The sequence below is a fragment of the Lichenostomus cassidix genome, chromosome 9 (genome assembly GCF_008360975.1).
Source record: "Lichenostomus cassidix isolate B80296 chromosome 9, HeHo_3.0, whole genome shotgun sequence".
Lineage (NCBI taxonomy): Eukaryota > Metazoa > Chordata > Aves > Passeriformes > Meliphagidae > Lichenostomus > Lichenostomus cassidix.
Genome location: NC_139490.1, coordinates 24,377,440 through 24,394,829, shown reverse-complemented (window position 1 = coordinate 24,394,829; position 17,390 = coordinate 24,377,440). Strand labels below are relative to the sequence as shown.

General features: G+C 46.5%; 1 protein-coding gene across 4 annotated transcripts in view; it reads left to right on the top strand.

Annotated features, from left to right (window-relative positions):
* The first annotated feature begins 4,119 nt into the window (after window positions 1-4,119).
* The window catches only part of STAG1 (STAG1 cohesin complex component), a 168,337-nt gene continuing 155,066 nt past the window's right edge, over window positions 4,120-17,390 (top strand). For 2 of the 4 annotated variants that reach the window (XM_085069982.1, XM_085069983.1), the window contains exons 1-2: window positions 4,707-5,953; window positions 8,886-8,964. The gene's annotated coding sequence lies outside the window, so the exon portion shown is untranslated. Of the gene's footprint in view, window positions 4,209-4,706; window positions 5,954-8,885; window positions 8,965-17,390 lie in introns of those variants that run through there. The other 2 variants (XM_085069985.1, XM_085069986.1) reach the window with 2 other exon arrangements.

The window sequence follows — 17,390 nt, the reverse complement described above, 5'->3', positions numbered from 1 at the left end:
GTTCATTGACCTCCTGCTACACCCCAGCTGAGCTGTAGCCGACTACCTGCTCCCTTGTAGGGATAAATGGGTGTGGGGACGCTGGCGGGCACCAATCCCAGCTCTGGAAGAAGCAGCAGCACTAGTTTAGATCTTCCCAACTACCAGGCTGAGGACCCTCTCGAGTCCCCCCTGTCTCCCAGGAGGCCGTGCCCGGCACTGCTGTTTACGTTTCTCTGCTGCCGACCCAGCGCCAGAGCATGCCCAGCACCCCCTGCATGGTGAGGAGCATTCTAGGGTGTCCATGGGCAGCTTACTTAGCGAGGAACTTGAGAACGAGCAGCTGAACGCCAGGGAGAGTAAATAGAGCTGGGTGTCAGCTGTGCTAGCGGGCACTTCAAACAAGCCATCAAACATTTACCAACACGTGCCAGAAATCTGCCCCAGGCTCACCTGCTACCTTCACTTTTTTTTTTCAGTTAAATTGTTCATTTCAGAATCTTTTAACATGCAAATGCAAACCATACTGAGTGAGCCCAGTAAGGCAGTGATTTTCACGTGCACAGCTTTTCCTACCTAGCATTTTCATTGTGTTACAATCCACCGTTTTGCCTTGCAGCCTTTAAAAAATTAAGACCTTCTTGCTTTAAGGTACAACATATTGGATCATGAATAAAATAAGTGGGAGGAAAAGAAGACAAAAGGTGGACAACAGGAATTATTATTAGAATGACAGTAGGCCATTGGGTAAACTCAGTCATTTCATTAAGTAAAAGCTGAGTAAATGCTGCAACTGTTCCTGAAAACAAAACCAAAATAGCTCATTCGTTACCATGAGCATAGAACGGTAACTTTCTTGCTTTCTGGCTATAGATGACATTTTTTTTCAACAAATAGTTGCAAATTCAACAAAACGGTTGCAAATGTAGCACTTGGACCTGTGCAATGTATTCAGAGATCTCTCTGGAGGAAAACAATAGACGGTGAGCAGCTCAAAATGGCTGTTCTGCACAGAGCTGCTCCCTCAGGACTGCTCAGCTGGGAACCAGAACAGTTGGGACTGTGGAAAGTGGAAGGGCAAACACATGTGAAAGGCAGGAGATGGGAAGGAACAAAGAAGAAAATAAATAAATAAAAGGAGTTCTTAACCCAAATTTTCATTTTCCCAACTAAATACTGAGTGTATGACAAATGTGATGGCAACCCTCCCACAGTACATTTATTTGTAGTCTTTGGTGACCTTGTTTTTCTTAACCAGTGAGATTTTCCATAGAGACTGAGATTAGAGAATATCCCAGATCCATTATGTGTGTCCCTGATGCAAATATAAACTAGACAGAAATCAGCACAGCCTATACAGACATTTTACTACTTCTCTTTCTGCCAGTGCCTTTTGTGGAGACGACATGAAGTTTTTATTTTTCCTTCATATTTGGAAACTTAACATGGCTTATTTGCATTTTCTATTAAAAACACAACTTGATTATGAATCAAGTTTAATACAAGGCTCAAGACGAAGCACTATGCAAAATTCTCGGGTTATATAACAAAACAAACATTCCCAATCGATCCTGGGACACCCATTTACATTACCAGGTCATTGAAATCACTAACTGCAAAGTGTGAACCCTGTTTGCCCTTGTGGGGACAAATAATTACTGCAGATTCAATAAATGGCACAGATCATTATAATAATACAAACCATGATTTCTTTCAAAAGAAAAAAAAAATCCCAAATACTGCCCTCCTTCCCTACCTCAATCACTACAAGCGCTGGTTATGCAGGTAGAAATAGGTGATTACCTGCCCCCTGACTGCTGGCAGTGGGAGCCTGAGCTCTTGGTGCGCCTGAAGGAATGAAGGCTTTGAGGTCTGGTGATACTAACCACCAATTCTCAATAAACTCACAGAAAAACACTCTCATCTTCTGCCAGTTTGGTCAGAATCAGTCAGGCTACTGAGGTGTTATTATGGCATACTCAGAGATGTGGCAATTCCAGCCGTGGATACAGAGTTGGGAACTAGTCAGCTGTTCCTGTGCTCTGGAAGATGGGCCCCATGGGAATGCTTCTTTGCGTCTTCTGTGGAAAATCCCCCCAATCTTGACTGGATCAGGCTGAGGTTACCAGAGGGCTGTGAGCAGTCTCTATAGGATAACTACAGACTGACAATTTTCCCTGAGTATCAGATGTAGGAAAGACCCACCCACGTCTGGAAACCCATGGAACTGACTGAACTTATGCCACCTTCTCTAAGCACTTGTATGCACTGACTTCTCATCACGAGGGTTTTTCTTTTGATTCCTTACCAGGTACAGGAAAATCTCCTAAATTCCTGTTTCAGCACCATTAAACCACCTGGAGATTTGTACATGCTTCATACTTCAGGCAACTGCACATGCCAAGGGATCTACACTAATGTGGTGTAAAAGTACCTTTATCTTCTTAGCCTGACATAAATCAATTTTATTAAAAATACATGCAAAGGAACTCAAGTCTTTATTAAAACTTAATGAATAGCAAAAAGTATTTAAGAAAATGAAGGAGCAATTACATGAAAGAGTTTTTAGCACTTAAGCACAAGAGCAAACATTGTACACAACCAGACAAACCAGTATCCCGTGTCTTCATATTAATTGAGGCACGTCCAGCAGCACTACCTGAAGGAAGAGCCAGTACAACCTTCACTGAATACAAATCCAAACGCTACACCAAAGTCCCACAAGTTGTCAGTACATTCCTTACTATATTCTGCTACCCAAAAAATTACCTTTATCTGTGCTAGTTCATTGAAGCCACATTTGATGGGATTATACCTTTAATGCCCTTTGCTTTCTCTATTCTCTTGCCATATAAAGGTTCCATTCGTGGCCATTTCCATGAAAAAATACTATTTTCTAATTTCTCCATTCATGCCTGTTGCCTGCTGCAGCTCCTACCTCTGCAGCAAAATCACTTGCATTAAGTGATTTTGGGAGAACAGCCACTTTGCCTGCAAACTTCCCATTCCAAAATCCCTTATCTGAACAAACCCCTTCAGATCGTAATTCTAGGCATGGAAGAAAGAACAGAGAATACATCAACAGTGAAATATAGTCCCCTACAGCACACAAAAACAGCTCGGTTAGACGTAAGAAAGGCTTTAAGAGGTACATTACAATAGGGTGAAGCCCGAGACGGCACCTTCGGGTCCACGACAGCAGATGACCGCTCCAGATTAGAGATACCTCGCTCACTGCTTTGGATCCTCTCCGAACAATCTGCAAATCCCTGGCAGCCAGCGGAGCGTGCGGGGTGTGCAGGAGGGGACAGCCGCCGGCAAAGGGACCGAGCTCGGGAGCGCTGCGAGGAAACCGGCACCAGTCGCGATGGCAACTATCGCCAACAACAGGGCATCCGTCAGAGGACGCGGGGCGTCTCCATGGGAACCCCGGCAGCGGCTCCAGCAAAGCCCCTCCGAGCAGAACCGTGCGAGAAGGGGCGGCGGCAGCTCGGGCCCGCGCGCCCGACCAGGCCCCCGACACCTACCGGTGCCGCAGCTCCCACTGGCGCCACCGCCTCCGGCCGCGCCCTCTGAGCCCGCCCCCGTCATGGCTGGGAGCGCCAGCCCCGTTCGGCCCCGGACACATCACTGTCACTTCCACTGCCACCGCCCTGGCCCCGCGGGGCGGGCGCACCCTCCCCTCCGGCCGCCGAGGAACCGCCGCGGGCTGGGAAGGCGCTCCGGCCCACCCTGGGCCCTTGTCCTTGCTCTGTATCGACAGTTACAAGCCCCTTTCCCTGCCGGTGTCCCTGTCCCCGCCGCCTCACGAGGCCCGGGGCTGCTCCCCGGCTCTGCCGCGACACTCATCCCCCTGGGTGGTGTTCGTGGGCGCGCGGCGCACGCGCAGCCGATTCCGCGCGAAAGTCGTTTTCCCGCGTGCCGCGCGCGCCGGGGCGGGATCGCTCCCCCGTTCCCGCCCCTTCCTCCCCGCGCGGGGGCCGGGCGCGCGGTGCGGCAGAGCGGGCGGTAGGGGGCGCTGCGCGCCCGGCGCGCGGGGCGGCTGCGCCGTGGCGGGTCGGAAATGCCGCCAGGTGGCGGTTTAGGATCGCGGCCCCGCTGAGCCCCGCGCGGGCCCCGCCAGCGCCGCCGCCCCGGCCCCGGCCCGCGCCCGCCGGACCCCGCGCGCCGCCACCGCTCCCGCAGCGCTCCCGGGGCGCTCCCGGGGCGCCGCCACGGTGCGGCCCGAGGTGAGCGCGGCGCGCGGAGAGGGAGCGCGCGGGAGGCGCCGATCCAAGATGGAGGCGCGAGGGGCGGGGGCAGCGGGGCCGGGGCCGCTCGCTCGCTCGGTCTCCGCGGCGGCCGGGCCGGGAGCGGGCGCTGCCCGTGCGAGGAGAGAGGAGAAGGGGAGGGGAGGGAAGAGGAGGCGGCGCGGGGCGGGGCGGCTCCTGCCGGAGCAACGGGTCCCCCGGGCGCGGCGCTCTTCGCCGCCATCTCATTGTCCCCGCCGGGGCTTTGCCAGGGGCGCGGGGCCGAGCCGGGCCGGCCTCCCCCGCCGCTGGGCCTGCGCCCCGCTCAGGGTGGCGGCGGCCGCGGCGGGCCCGCGGGGGCGGTGGGAGATGCTCGGGCGGAGCGGGGGTGGCGCTTCCGCCGCGCGGGGCTCGGTGGCGGCGGCCCCCGGGCGGCGGCGGCGGAGGAGGGAAAGTTGCGGGAGCCGGTGGGCGGCCCGACCGGCCTTTGGCCCGGCCCGGCCCGCCGCCGGGACCCGGCCCACGGGAGCGCCCGGGTCGCCCGAGCGTCTGGCCGGAATCCAGAGGGCCGGGCCGGGGTGCAGCCCCGGGGCAGGGTACCCCCTCCCGCCACTCCTGTTGCTCATCCCCGAGTTGCCAGTGCGGTGGCACCGGGCCGAGCGGCCGCCCCTTGGCTGGCCCGGGGGACAGCCGTGTCACACAGCCGTGGGGCTGCCCCGAGCTTTGGGTGGGAGAAGCAGCGCGCTGAGCCCCGGGGACGGCTGGACCGGCAGGTGCGACCGGAGCCGGGATCCAGGGATCCATGGCTCCGGGAGCAGCCAAGTGCAGGCAGTGCCCCTCTGACCGGTGCCGTGAGCGGGGGAGAGGCGCAAAACCAAGTTGGCGTCCTGCGCTGTTGGGTTCAAACATAGCACGGGTTGTGCTTGGAGAAGTGGAAGGTTTCTGGGATGGGTGCTGGTCACTTGATGCCTAGCCCATGCTGGGAAGTCGTGGACAGCCACACTCTGCTTTCCCTGTGTTCCTGGGATGGAACGGACTGAGAGCAGTGGTTGGGACAAAGCATGACTTGGAGAAAGAAAACAGTTGCAGTATCCATAGAGCAACTTAAAGGAACATGACTGCCAATACCAGTGTCAAAAAACTTAGTTTCTGGGAAGACAGTGTGAGTTTAATTGAACTAAATTGAGCTGCTTTGTAGGTATTGATTATTTCAGTTGTATTCCACACAATTCTGTAGCTGTGCAGAGTTAGTCTGGTGATAGCATCTATTAGGTTGTTGACGAATGAAAAACCTTCTACAGGTCACACCGCTGATGCAACTGCTCTTAAACTGTGCCCCGTGTTTGGTGGGATGGATAACATTAATGTCTGGTTTCAGTAACTTTTCCATGTAACTGCACCAGTGATAGGAGTGGTGTGAGAGAAGGATTAATGCAGATTCTCTGGATCCAATGCAGTTTTGTCTTGTCTGGTGCTATCACGAGGTCATTTGAGGAGTGTTTCTACAGTATAACCCAGAAATCACTGGGCCACAAGGCAGTGTGCAGGTTTTCTGTCAAAAGGTGTTCTGACCATGTGAAGAAGTTCTTCCTTTTACAGAATGAGAAGCCAGTTTATTCTTTCTTTGTTTATTTCTTTCTGACTGAACTGTGATGATCTTTTGGTGGAAAGCCTGAGAAAGTACACCTAGGGGTGCAGAGGGTTTTGAAATGACATGCCAACCCATGATGCAACAGGATTTCCTGGTGAGCAGGAGCAGGGGGGCTGACTTCAGGGTTGTGATTAATCTGAGAGGATGTAATTTTTACTGGCTGCTCAACAGAGAGTGTGCAGTTGAAGTTCTTGTTTGCTGCTGTTGCCGGACACATGGATTTACATCAGTGGGAGTGAGTAGTGGCACTGAAGCTTTTCTGAAGCTGGGTGAACAGTTATTGCCAGTTCCGGAGGTTCAGAGCACCTCATCTACAGCCCCTACATTCCGAGAACCGCAGCCCCTCAGTCTCTGGTGCTTCCTGACATTTTACAAAGTGCTAAAGTTGATTCATTCACTATGAGTCATAGCATTGATGGCCAAATGTCCACCCCCAGTATGCTGTGGTCTGAAATGGTGAGGGCAGCTGAAACCCTGATACTGGAGCTGTGTGACTGGGATCTCTGAGCTTGTCAGCTACTGTCCCAGTCAGTAGCCTGCCCTTTGTGTTGTGCAGACTTGTATGTGACTTCTTTTGCAATTACAGTGGACCTTTTGGGAGTTGAGAAGGTTTGTGAACATTATTATAGTTCATATTTGGATACATTGACAAAATTAATTCCTTGGGATGGTCAGAAACTCAACAAGTTAATATTTTTGATTTAAAAGAACATGTACCTCAAGTTTGTGCTTGATGTCTGTGGAGTCTCTCATTTCTTTCCCTTAGTTGCAAAAATCTGCTCTGGTACAGGTCAGCTAAATACTGGTAATTTAAATATCATTTTAGTAGGCAAGCGGGCCTATAGAAGTGTAAGGATGCAGTGAGAAAAATGCTGAATTGTGATGACTTTCTGAGAAAAGTCCCTTTACTGGGATGAGAGCATGCGTTTATGGTAACGTTATGGTTTGTTTTCTGGTAACATGCACCAAAGCCTGGCACACCCTGCTGAAAATTCCGAAGTACCAGATCTGTAGTTAGCACAAGACATACTGAAAGAGGCAAACTCTGCTGAAGTTGTGCAGCAGTGTTACGGCCTGAATTTGGATGCAGCACTGCTGAATGGGTGGTTGGCCTCTCTGGGATCTGGCTGTCCCTGTACTGCACCTTGGAGTGCCCAACTGTTGGGATGAGGCTCTGGCTTCTGATGCTTGGAGTCAAACCAAGAAGGTGATGCTGAATCTGGTGCCAAGATAAGGAAGTGCCTTATCTAAATCTGGTGTATTGACTTCAGGACTTAAAATGCCAGCCCACCTCTGCAAGATACTTCCTGCTTTAAGTTTTTGGGATTTACTTGTAGTCGCTCTTTTATCAGTGGAGCTCTGAAATTCCCATTGCAGATTGTCATCTCTTGCTTGCGGTGCCACTGTGTCTGCTCATTTGGTTAAAAATAGAAAGGAATAGAGTTGGTTTTCATTCTTGGAGAAGAAAGAGAAATCCTACAAAGTTTGATTTCATGAGCATGAAATCTCATAATTGTTTTCTTATTTCTGTTCAGGGATATGCAGTATTTTGCCTTTCCATACTGAGGTAATTTTGTTGGTTTGGGTGTTCAAGAACACAGAAACCTATTTCTTCATTCTCTTAGAAAGTAAATGGTTTAGAGAGCATTATTATGACCTTCATGCAACTTTTCAGTCAGAAAATACACTTTCAAAAGAAAGTCTTGCTTTGTAAAGGTACACTCTGATTTTTTTAAAGGCAAACCCCATCTTCAGCTGGCTGAAAGGGCTGAAGGGGAGGAACTGCAGAAGGAATCTTGTCCTTAGATGTGATTTTATAGCTACTTTCTAATTTAATTTCTGACATGTCCTATTGAAAGTCTGAATGTAGGCAATGGTTGTGGCACTTGACAGCTCATGTGTCACTGTGAGAGAATACCCAGGAACTTGGGTGCTCTCCCTGTGGTTTGAAGGAACCATGCTCCTGGCTTTGGCAGCTTTGCCCATTTCCTTGTTTGCATCCCTGCAGGCAATTTAGTATTTTGGAAAATGTTGTTTAATAATTACAGTGTGCTTAAGATAGCAGGATGCCTCGGACAAGAGATTTGTTAGGGCCCAAACAATGTCACCTGTGTCCTGTTCTGAACTGTAGGTTCAATGTGAACTTGGTAAATTTGGTAACTCTGCTTTAATTTGGAATATTTGTGGAGAAAATGCCTTTTTATAAGTAGAGGTAATTCCGTATGAGGTACCAGTGGTGCAGATAAAAGACTTTTCATGCCTTCAGGCCCCTGGCTTTGGTGGGTGCTGCTCTCTGTGCCCAGAGCTGGAAGCACTGGCTGGCCAAGCCTGCCAGTGCCTGGTTCCTTGTCCTGCTGCTCATCCTGCCCAGAGGGGATTTAGGTTTAAAAAGGCTGTACATGGTGTGGTGGGACAGGCTCTCAGCCACAGTTGTTAGCATTATTAGACATGAGAGCTTCATGTGGGAGTGTATTGTGAACTCCAGTCACACAGTTATTAATCATTTATTTCAGAATTAGCAGCAGGAAGTGGAATTCTTAAGCCTGTCCCCCTTCAGCTGAAGGGGCAGGTTGTTTCACGTGCTTCTCAAAAGTAATGTTTTTCTAGAAAGCAGCATGAAGCAACATCCAGCCAAATGTGTTCCTTGCTGTGTAAGGTTTCAGCAGCTGATACATTACTTATTCTAGAAGTAAATCTAGTGAGTTTATATTCTGTAACTCTACATATAGCAGGCTTGTATTATATTGGCAGGTTAAGCTGACTGAAAACAGTGTTGACAGATTGTTCAGCTCATAGGAAAAAGACATTTCTTTGTAGAGTTACATAGGGATTATCCTGTGTGTCAGAAGTATTTCTAAATGACAAATATTTTTCTAAAATAAAATAATAAAAATCAAAACAATTCATCTTGGATACATTTTTACATACTAGAGCATAGTATGTGGTGGTATTTTTTGAAACCAAAATCAAATAACAAGCTGAATATCTGTTTGCTCTGCCCCGCATGAGGGTTTCTCTCCTTTTAGGGTTACAATACCCAAGGACCTGGAAGATACCAGCATATTTGTGTTTCTAAGTGGAAAATGAAACTTCATTTGCAAATGGGTAATGAATTCCATCTTAAATGCATGCTCAATGTGCCCGTTTTGCATTGTTAATTTCTAGATATGTTCATTAAGACCACATGAGCTGGTGGCTGCCAGTGCAATTGCACAAGATGGTTGAACTGCTCTGCCAGCCTGCCACAGCTGAAAGGAGTGTGTGTCTCCACAGCTGCACAGCTCTCCCTTCCTTTGTGCTGCTGCTGGCTTGACCTTCCCTGGAGCTGAATTCCCTACCTGGCAAACCCCTGTGCTTGGGAGGGGGTGTTTTCTGCCCACTGAGTGAATCGAGTCAGGCTGTCAGGAGTTGATATAGGTGATGCAAAGTCAGTGTCAGGAATACTTTTGGAGAAAAATGGTCCTGGAGATGGGGATGCTTCAGGTGGGAGGTTCAGGTCAACTCAGCTGTTTGTGCCTGTGCTGGGTGCAGATGTTCAGGGTGGAGCCCATTGCTCTGTGTAAAGTTGGGGTTCTGTGGGTAACTCTTACCTCCACTGAATGCCTCCTGCCAGCTCTGCTGTCTCCATCTGTGTTTTTTCTTCCCGTTTTTGGGGCTGGTCCTGCCTGTCTTACCAGAGCTGCTGGTGCCATCAGCACATTGTTGGCATTCTCCTTTTCTATATGGAAGAGTGTCCCAGTCTGGCCTCCAGCTCATACTGGCAGTATCACAGGGTTGTTTGGGTTGCAAGGGACCTTACAGATCATCTTGTTCCACCCCCTTGGGGACACCTTCTGCTGGACCAAGTTGCTGCAAGCCCTGTGTTCCTGTGGACTCCCCTGGTGGGCTTCCTGTGTTGTCAGAGATGACCATTTGGTTTGCTCTTTGTTTCCTCTCTCTTCACCTGGTAACCTGTCTATTCAAGGCCTGTTGTTGCCATGGCAGTTAAATTTCTTTAAGGGCCTTTTCTGAAGAATCTTGTTAAATGTCTCTTGGAAGTTAAAGCAGGCTTTGGCAAGTACAGCCCATTGGTGTGTGTGTATGTGTGTGTGTGTGAGGGCCTTGAAAGAACTGCTGTAGGTTTGTGGGACTTGGCTTTCCTGTACAAAAGGGAGGTTGATTTCCCTGTTTAAATACTGTAGTTTATTTAGCTGCCTGCAGATCTATTTTCTAGAATAGTTTCTACTAAATTAGGCTTGTTAGAGTGTAATATCAGAGTGTTAGGTGAGAGAGTAAACACAACTATAAATTTTGCTCAAGAGTAAGCATGGCTTCAAGCAGTGGAATTTTATTTTGAAGGCAGTTTTTTTCTGGTTCACTTACGTGGTTTCTTTGGTGTCTGATAGTTTTGTTTTTCCCATATCCTTACATTAATAGGACATTGCATGTGGGAGAGGAATTAAAAATCTCTCTTCTAAGAAAGGAATATTTTTAAAAGTAGCGAGGTAGTTAAATATTTTGGGATCTCTCTTTTCCTGAGCTCAGTGGAAATTGGTCCATGCACTGATAACTGTTGCCAGTGAAGATGGAGAAAAGGACAGAGAGAAGGATATTTACACAAGAGTATGCTCCTGTAGGCCTGTTCCTGTTGGATACTGGGCTTTAAGAAACCCAAACAAAACACCAGGGTTTCAGTGATACTGTAAAACAAATAATGTGTCACAGGGAGTGCAAATCAGCACTGCACAACTCATGTTTGCACAGAGCTGAGGTTGGAGGGGCTGCCTTCCTTTGGCTGCTTCCAAACTGTGCTCAGCCATCTGTAACGTTTGTGCTCTGCCGTACAAAGTGCACTGGAAAGGGCAGTGAGAGTGGAAAAGTAGAGTCCAATGGTAAGGGAAGTTCTTCCCCAGGCTTAGCCACAGTTTTGCGTACTCTGCCTTTTGAGTCAGAGATCATGGCTTGTTTATTTTTCACCTCCTTTCAGTTCCATGATTCCAGTGTTTTCCTTAAGCTCTTTGAGGCTTTTTCTATTTTAGCACTAGCTGATTGTTCTTCTTGTATTTATATAAATCAAATGGAATTCACCAACAATGTGGCCTTTCTCATCCCTGTAGGTCAATGTAGCTGGTGAGAAAAAATGGCCTAATTTCTGTATGTTTGTGCATCTCTTTTGCTTCCCCAGTCAGAGGAATTACTTTTTTTTATTACATGTTTTCTTTCTGTAAGCTTCATTTGGAACAGTTTTCTCTGACAAAACAATAAGATGGAGCTAAAATTTCATTCCTGTTTCAAAATGGTCTACCGAAGTTTTGAATACTAATTATTGTGCTGTTGTACAAGATGCTGGACATGCTCAGAACCCGGAGAGGTGTGTTTCAGTATTGAACTGTTACACTTAAATTTTCTTCCCAAAAGGAACCAGAGAAGCTGCTTGTTTTTGCTTTGCAAAGAAAAGTTTTTTGTGTTGATGGAACTATAAAGCACCAGCATCAGAGACAGAAAGCACTGGTGTGGGGGCTTATGTAAATCCTATTGCCTGAGGTGGCTGTTGAACTGGGAATTTCTTGCCTTTGAGGTGAATGTTTGTGAATGCCATAGTCATTAGAGCTGGGAAGACAAGCCTGTTCCATTGGTAAGCCTTACTCTCCTGATTTCTCATTGCTGGTTGTTGATTCAGAGCTGTTGGTGTCCTGGTGGAAAGTTGAGAAGACAAGAGCTAAGATCTGAGGGATAAGAATCAAGGGAAGCAAAGTGTCATATTTCAAGGGTGGAGGGAGGAATTGTCACTTGTAGCTGCCATTATTTCCTGGTGTTTCCCCTAGGCAAGTATGTTGTTACAAAACTGCTAAGACTCGAATGTATATTCTTTTCTAAACTTTCAGAGTATTTTCTTGGTGATCTCTGCCAGTGAGGATTGCCAGGCCTTTTGTAAGAGTTTGTCATTCATCAGCATCACCCATAGCATTTGTGCAGGAATTGATTCCCCTGTGCAATTGCAGGAAGTACCACCAGCATTTTCTGCAGTAAATTCTGAGCTATTGGCAGGGTATGTCACTGATGGTGTTTTATTGTGAAATACACTGCTGAAAATAACCCTTCACATCTTCCTTGCCCATAAATTTTTGGCAGTCAGCTCCTTTGTTGTCTGTCCCTCAAACAGCTTCTTTGACCTAAAGTCATGCTTTGGTAACACCCACATCCAGAGCTGAGCTATTGTGTCTGCCTCTGTCCTGAAGGCCACGTGTTGCTCCTCTTTGTAATTCGTGCTTGCATTCAGACTGATGTCAAAAGATAATGACTTTGTGTGGCAGTGGTCACAAAAAGCATTCAGTGTGGGGACAGTCAGCTCTGATTTGTAGTTCCCCAGTTCTGATCTCTTCACCCACGGGCCTGGTAAATGACAAGTAGCACCACTGTGAAGTGCCACAAAGTGCCACTGGAGTTATTCATGCTGTTGGAATCCCAAGGCTCTACGCAGGTTCACTGGTACTGGCAGAAGCGAGCCTGACACAGGGAAGAGCTTGTGGAACTAAACTATCACAGAATAATTGCATAATTAAAGAGCGTGGGAATGTACAAAAAACAATGACTTGCAGCCCTGCAGAAGAAATAAATACACAGTAAGCTCCCTTTGCACCAAATGAGGCATCAGGGTGAGCAGAACAGGCTCACCTGTGCGTGATGGGGGCAGCTGGTAAAGTATTGATGTGCACAATAAGTGCAGCTCCTGCAGCTCCTCAAGTAGCTTGTTTTATATACATATATAAGAAAAAGGTGTCCCTTTTAATCTCTGGTCAAGCTATTGCTGGTGTTGGCATGCCAAGCTCTTTGAGGGAAGACCCAAGAGCAGCCCGTGTGTCTCAAGGCATTTTAGGAACCATCCCGCTCTTCCTGCAGCTCCTGCATCTGATGACGCTATCAGAGTTCCCCGAAATGGGGCCTTGGTTGGGAAGACAAAAAGCTGTGGGGAAAGAAGGGAAGAACATGCTGGTAGAGGGCTAGAAATTATCTGAATATCATCTTACGTTCACTACACTTGCCTATTAATAGCCAACAAAGACCAAGAATTTAAGATATAGGCCACCTCATTTGGATTATTTTTCTTTAGCAGTAAGCTCAGGCAGTTTGGGACTTGGTTGCTGGGATTTTTTTTTTAAATCCTCAAGGAGAACAATGATTTTTCCATTATTATAGGTGGCTCAGATGCACGTGCCTGTGGTTGAGATGGATATTGTTATGCAGTTACTCCCATCTTTTTTCAAATAACACATGCCTCTGACAAACCAACTGTCTGGACTGGAAATTCTTGTGTTTTTAGCTGCAGATTGATTCTTTTTGTTGTGTTCCAACAAAACTTAATCAAATTAATTTTTGAATATGAGATTAAGGAAATTTTTTTGGGGGGCTGGCGGTAAATATACATTTATTTTTGCTAAGGATTTCAGTGGGAAATTCCTGCTGAGTTTACCTGCTTTAGGGTAAAGGTCTGTAAATTGACCTGTTCTGTGGCTTTAATGAGATTGATGTTACTTGGTTGTTACGTAAAAAAAAAAAAAAGGCCACGTAGCTTGACCAGTTTATAATTGTCTGCATAGTAGTAAATGGTAGCTTCATTTGATCCAGAGATCTTTCTTGCAGATTTTGTAATGATGCTGGTTTTGCATAGGAGCAGATTGCATGTGCCACATGGAGAGTAACCTTCACTGCCGCCTTACTGCTCTGTGGGAAGGACAGGAGTTTGACAGACATCAGTCTGCTACAAGCCATTCCTGAACATAAGATTGTGTGAGGCATAACTCCCTAGCTTTGGAAACCAGGCTTTGATTATTGGTCTGTTGCCATAAAGTTGCCAAAGGTGGATCTTTTCAGTCGGTTGTCTTTTGTGCTGTATCCTTGTTTCCTCCAAAGCAGGCAAGTTACTGAAGGCTCAGATAGGAGCAAATGCTTCTCCTAACTTTGTTGAAGAGAGAACATTTATTTTGGATGAAATCTCCCAGAGAAACTTGAACAAACACTGGATGGGAAGATCAGTAAACCCAGCAGGATATAACAACATTTGTATGCTTGGACAGCTGAGAATGTCATAGTGGAATATGAAGTAAAAGAGCAAAGTCCAGTGGTTTTAACCTGGCCAAGAACTGGCTGATGGTGTTGAGATCAGAGCTGTTGGTGCTCAGAGTGCATTCTGAGGGTGCACAACAGTGAACACTTACAGAACATCTCAGTTTGGCAGCAATCCCAGGTGGAAGGTCCCTCTCTTGGGGGCTTTTTGGTGATTTTGTCACATGAGTGTCTCTGCTCTCACCAGTGGAATCCAGTGGCTCCAATACCATTTTCGCCCCTTAATTTTAAATGTCCTGATCATATGTGATGAGAAAAACTGACACCATCCTGTCCCCACCATGTTTTTTTCCTTGCAATATTTTTTTCCTTACTCTGCAGCTGGTACTTTCCTGTATTACCAGCAGAGATTTAATCTTGAGTATGATTTCTTGATGACCACTACCCAAAATGTTGCAGTGGTTAATAGTTTCATATAATACCTGTTCTGCAGTCTTCTATCCCGGCTTTCAAGCAGAAATATTCTATTATTTAGTCCTATAATTATTTTCCTTGGATGAGAGTAGTTTATTTTTTAAAAACTGTGAAACCTTTATCACTTATACATCTCTGTCCTTTGACTGGGATGTGCTGTGTTGTGAGAGTAGATGCTAGAAAGGCTTTTACTGTTGGGAGTTTTATTTAATAAAAGAACTGGTGTTGGAGTGTGTTTTTCTCTAATTATTTTATTTTAATTTTCTTCACTTTTTTTGTGCATTGTGGAAATACTTAGGGACACAACTCTTTAAGTGCAAAATTGTCTTGCTTTTACAGCCATTAAGGGGTATCAAAGCTGTAGACCTCTGTCCAGTCTTGTGTTTTACTGGAAAAATGGACTTGTACTAGGATGGTTATTATTATTATTTACTTTTACTTTGGTGCTTCTTCCTGGCCTTTCTTTATTCCTGGAAGAATATGGAACAAAAAAAAAAATGGAGAGAGATCTTGAATTAATCCCTTTGTCTGTCTTGGGGTAACAAGATCTCTTAATTGCTGAAGATTTCACTGCATTTTTTAAGCAGCTTATTCCAGTGCTGTATATTCTTACTGCCTGGTTTGTTTCCATTGTTTAACTGATATTTTGCAGTTAACTTTTGGGGTTTTTTTTGGTCATATTGAGCTATTTCTGGTGTACCTGAATGTCCATGAGCTGCCACTTTTTTTTCTTCCTGAGCTCTAGCACAAACTGGGTCTTTGAGTTTCTCAGTGTTTCCTCCTAGCTCTGCTTTGCTTGTCCTCTGACCCAGCTTACTGCTTTGTAGACTCTCTCCTGTCAGTTCATGTTTTGAAGCCTGGATCCCCAAACTGGGCACTCTGCTCTGATGCTGATGATTTAGTGTTGGAAGGTAGATTGTTCATTTAGTTAGTTATTTATTGTGATGAGCTCTTCACAAGTGTACCTTGCTCTTCCCTCATCCTTGTTTTTGTCATTCATGGAAGGCTTTGCAGGCCATCCACGGGCTTGAGAATCTGCCTTAGCCTGTGCTCAGATATCTGAAGTCACTCTGGATTTCTGTCAGCGAGAGGCACAGTCACCCTTGTCACAAAGGGAGGGGTGCAAAACTGGATGGAACCGGCATGGGAAGTGGTTGTGACTGGTGAAGCAAACATACTGGCCTGTGACAGGGGCAGCTTCCCCTGTGTGGTTAGCACAGGCAACAGCACAAACATGGGCTTAGCTCTCGGCTGGGGTGGGATCAGACAGGAGCCTGGACTCTCCCCATGCTCCTTGCGAGGAGCATGAGGAGCTGTTGTTTGGTACTGCTGCCTGGTGCAGTTGTCTGTGTTGTCATTTGATTAGCTGCAGTCTTCAATATTCATGAAGAGCAGTGAAGAAAGAGGCTGCCGTGTTTGTTTAGCATCAAGCTGTTGAAAGCATACATGGAACACCGGTTTCTCCACATCCTTTGATTTCAAATGCTGCTTTTTTGTTATTATAAAATGGTACAAGTCTTCATGACAACTTTGACAATACAGAAAGAGGAACTGTTTTTTATGGTAGAAGTATAATAGCAGCTGTAAGAGAAAAAAACTGGGAAAGAATCAAAAGATGTTAAAGTGAAAAAGGGATGCATTTAAAATGAATGTAATCTGTGTGTTTTACAGGCTTCCCCTAAAATTTGCCTAGGCAACAGCTGTCTTCAAGCATGGGCAGCATTTGCAGCTTTCAGTTCTTCCAAACTGCAGGTACACTTTTGTACCAAGCAGGGATGTTTTGAGCTTTGAAACCAGTCTTCTAGTTATGACATCACATTAGCAACATTTATTTATTATCTGATTCCTCATATCACAGCATTTGTTTCCTATCAGTTTATAATCTTCAGGGAATAGCTGCAGACAGATCTGATTTAGTGCTCTACTGTTTTAAGTGTATGATGATTTGAAATTCGGATTTCACTCCTTGTTTGCCTATTTTGAAATTGCTTCTTGCTGTGTTTTACAAGCTAATTTGTTGTGGGACTATATTGATTGAGGTGGGATGAAGATTTAGAATTTATTAATTTATAAGTAAATTAAGTGGAACTAGGTTGTGCTTTCTAGGCTTTACTGAATTGTGTTTATTCAGTAGCTTTATATTGATAAACATACCTAACTTTTTTTTTTTTTTTTCGTCCTCGGTTGGTGCTTTCCCACCTCATTTTTTTAGGTGATAGTCGGGGCTATCACCTTTGCTGTCCTCCTTGTCACCTCCAAGTGTCTGCTTTTGACTGATGAGCCTCTGTTCCCTCCACCCTTGTCGCTGCTTTCTCGAGAAGCAGTTTGGCTCCTGCTTGGAGGACAAGGTCATGTGCCTGGCAGTGCTGGAAAATGTTCCAGGCCCTGCCTCGGGGAGGGGAAACGTTCTCCTGCAGGTCTGGGATAACCCAGGGGTATTATGTGTGTCACTCAGCAGTGACAACGCTGTCTGCCTTTGCCGGCTCATCAGCATCTGCTCCATTTGTGCAGGTGTTCTGGAAACACACTGAGTGAATTTGACAGCTTTTGGTAGCTGGTTTGTCAATAGATGGAGGAGCCTTTGAGTAGCAGAAATATGAAGGGGACAATGACAGAACAACCTTCCTTTGGCCCCACGTGCCCTGTCTGTGCAGCTGCAGCTCCCCAGCGGTGTTGTCTGTTCTGCTGGGGGGTGTTGGTAGAGATGTGTGGGAAGACAGGGATCTCTGCAGGTTAGAGAGCACTCTGTGGTCTGATGGATGGGACTTGTGCTACTGAGGGTTGGGATGGAGAAGCAGTTGGTGTTTTGGGTGTGTACCTCTGTGGCTCCCTACCTGATGGAGCAGGCTTCGTTCTGTAATTGGGCATTTTGCTGGGGGGGCAGCGCAGAGTACAGCAGTAAATGAGTGACTGCTCGACTGCTCAAGGAATCCGGCTAGCTCTCTGAGAATATGGCTTTCTTTCCTACCATTGCAGTGGAGAGGCCATCAGCACTTTCTTCTTCCAATGTACCT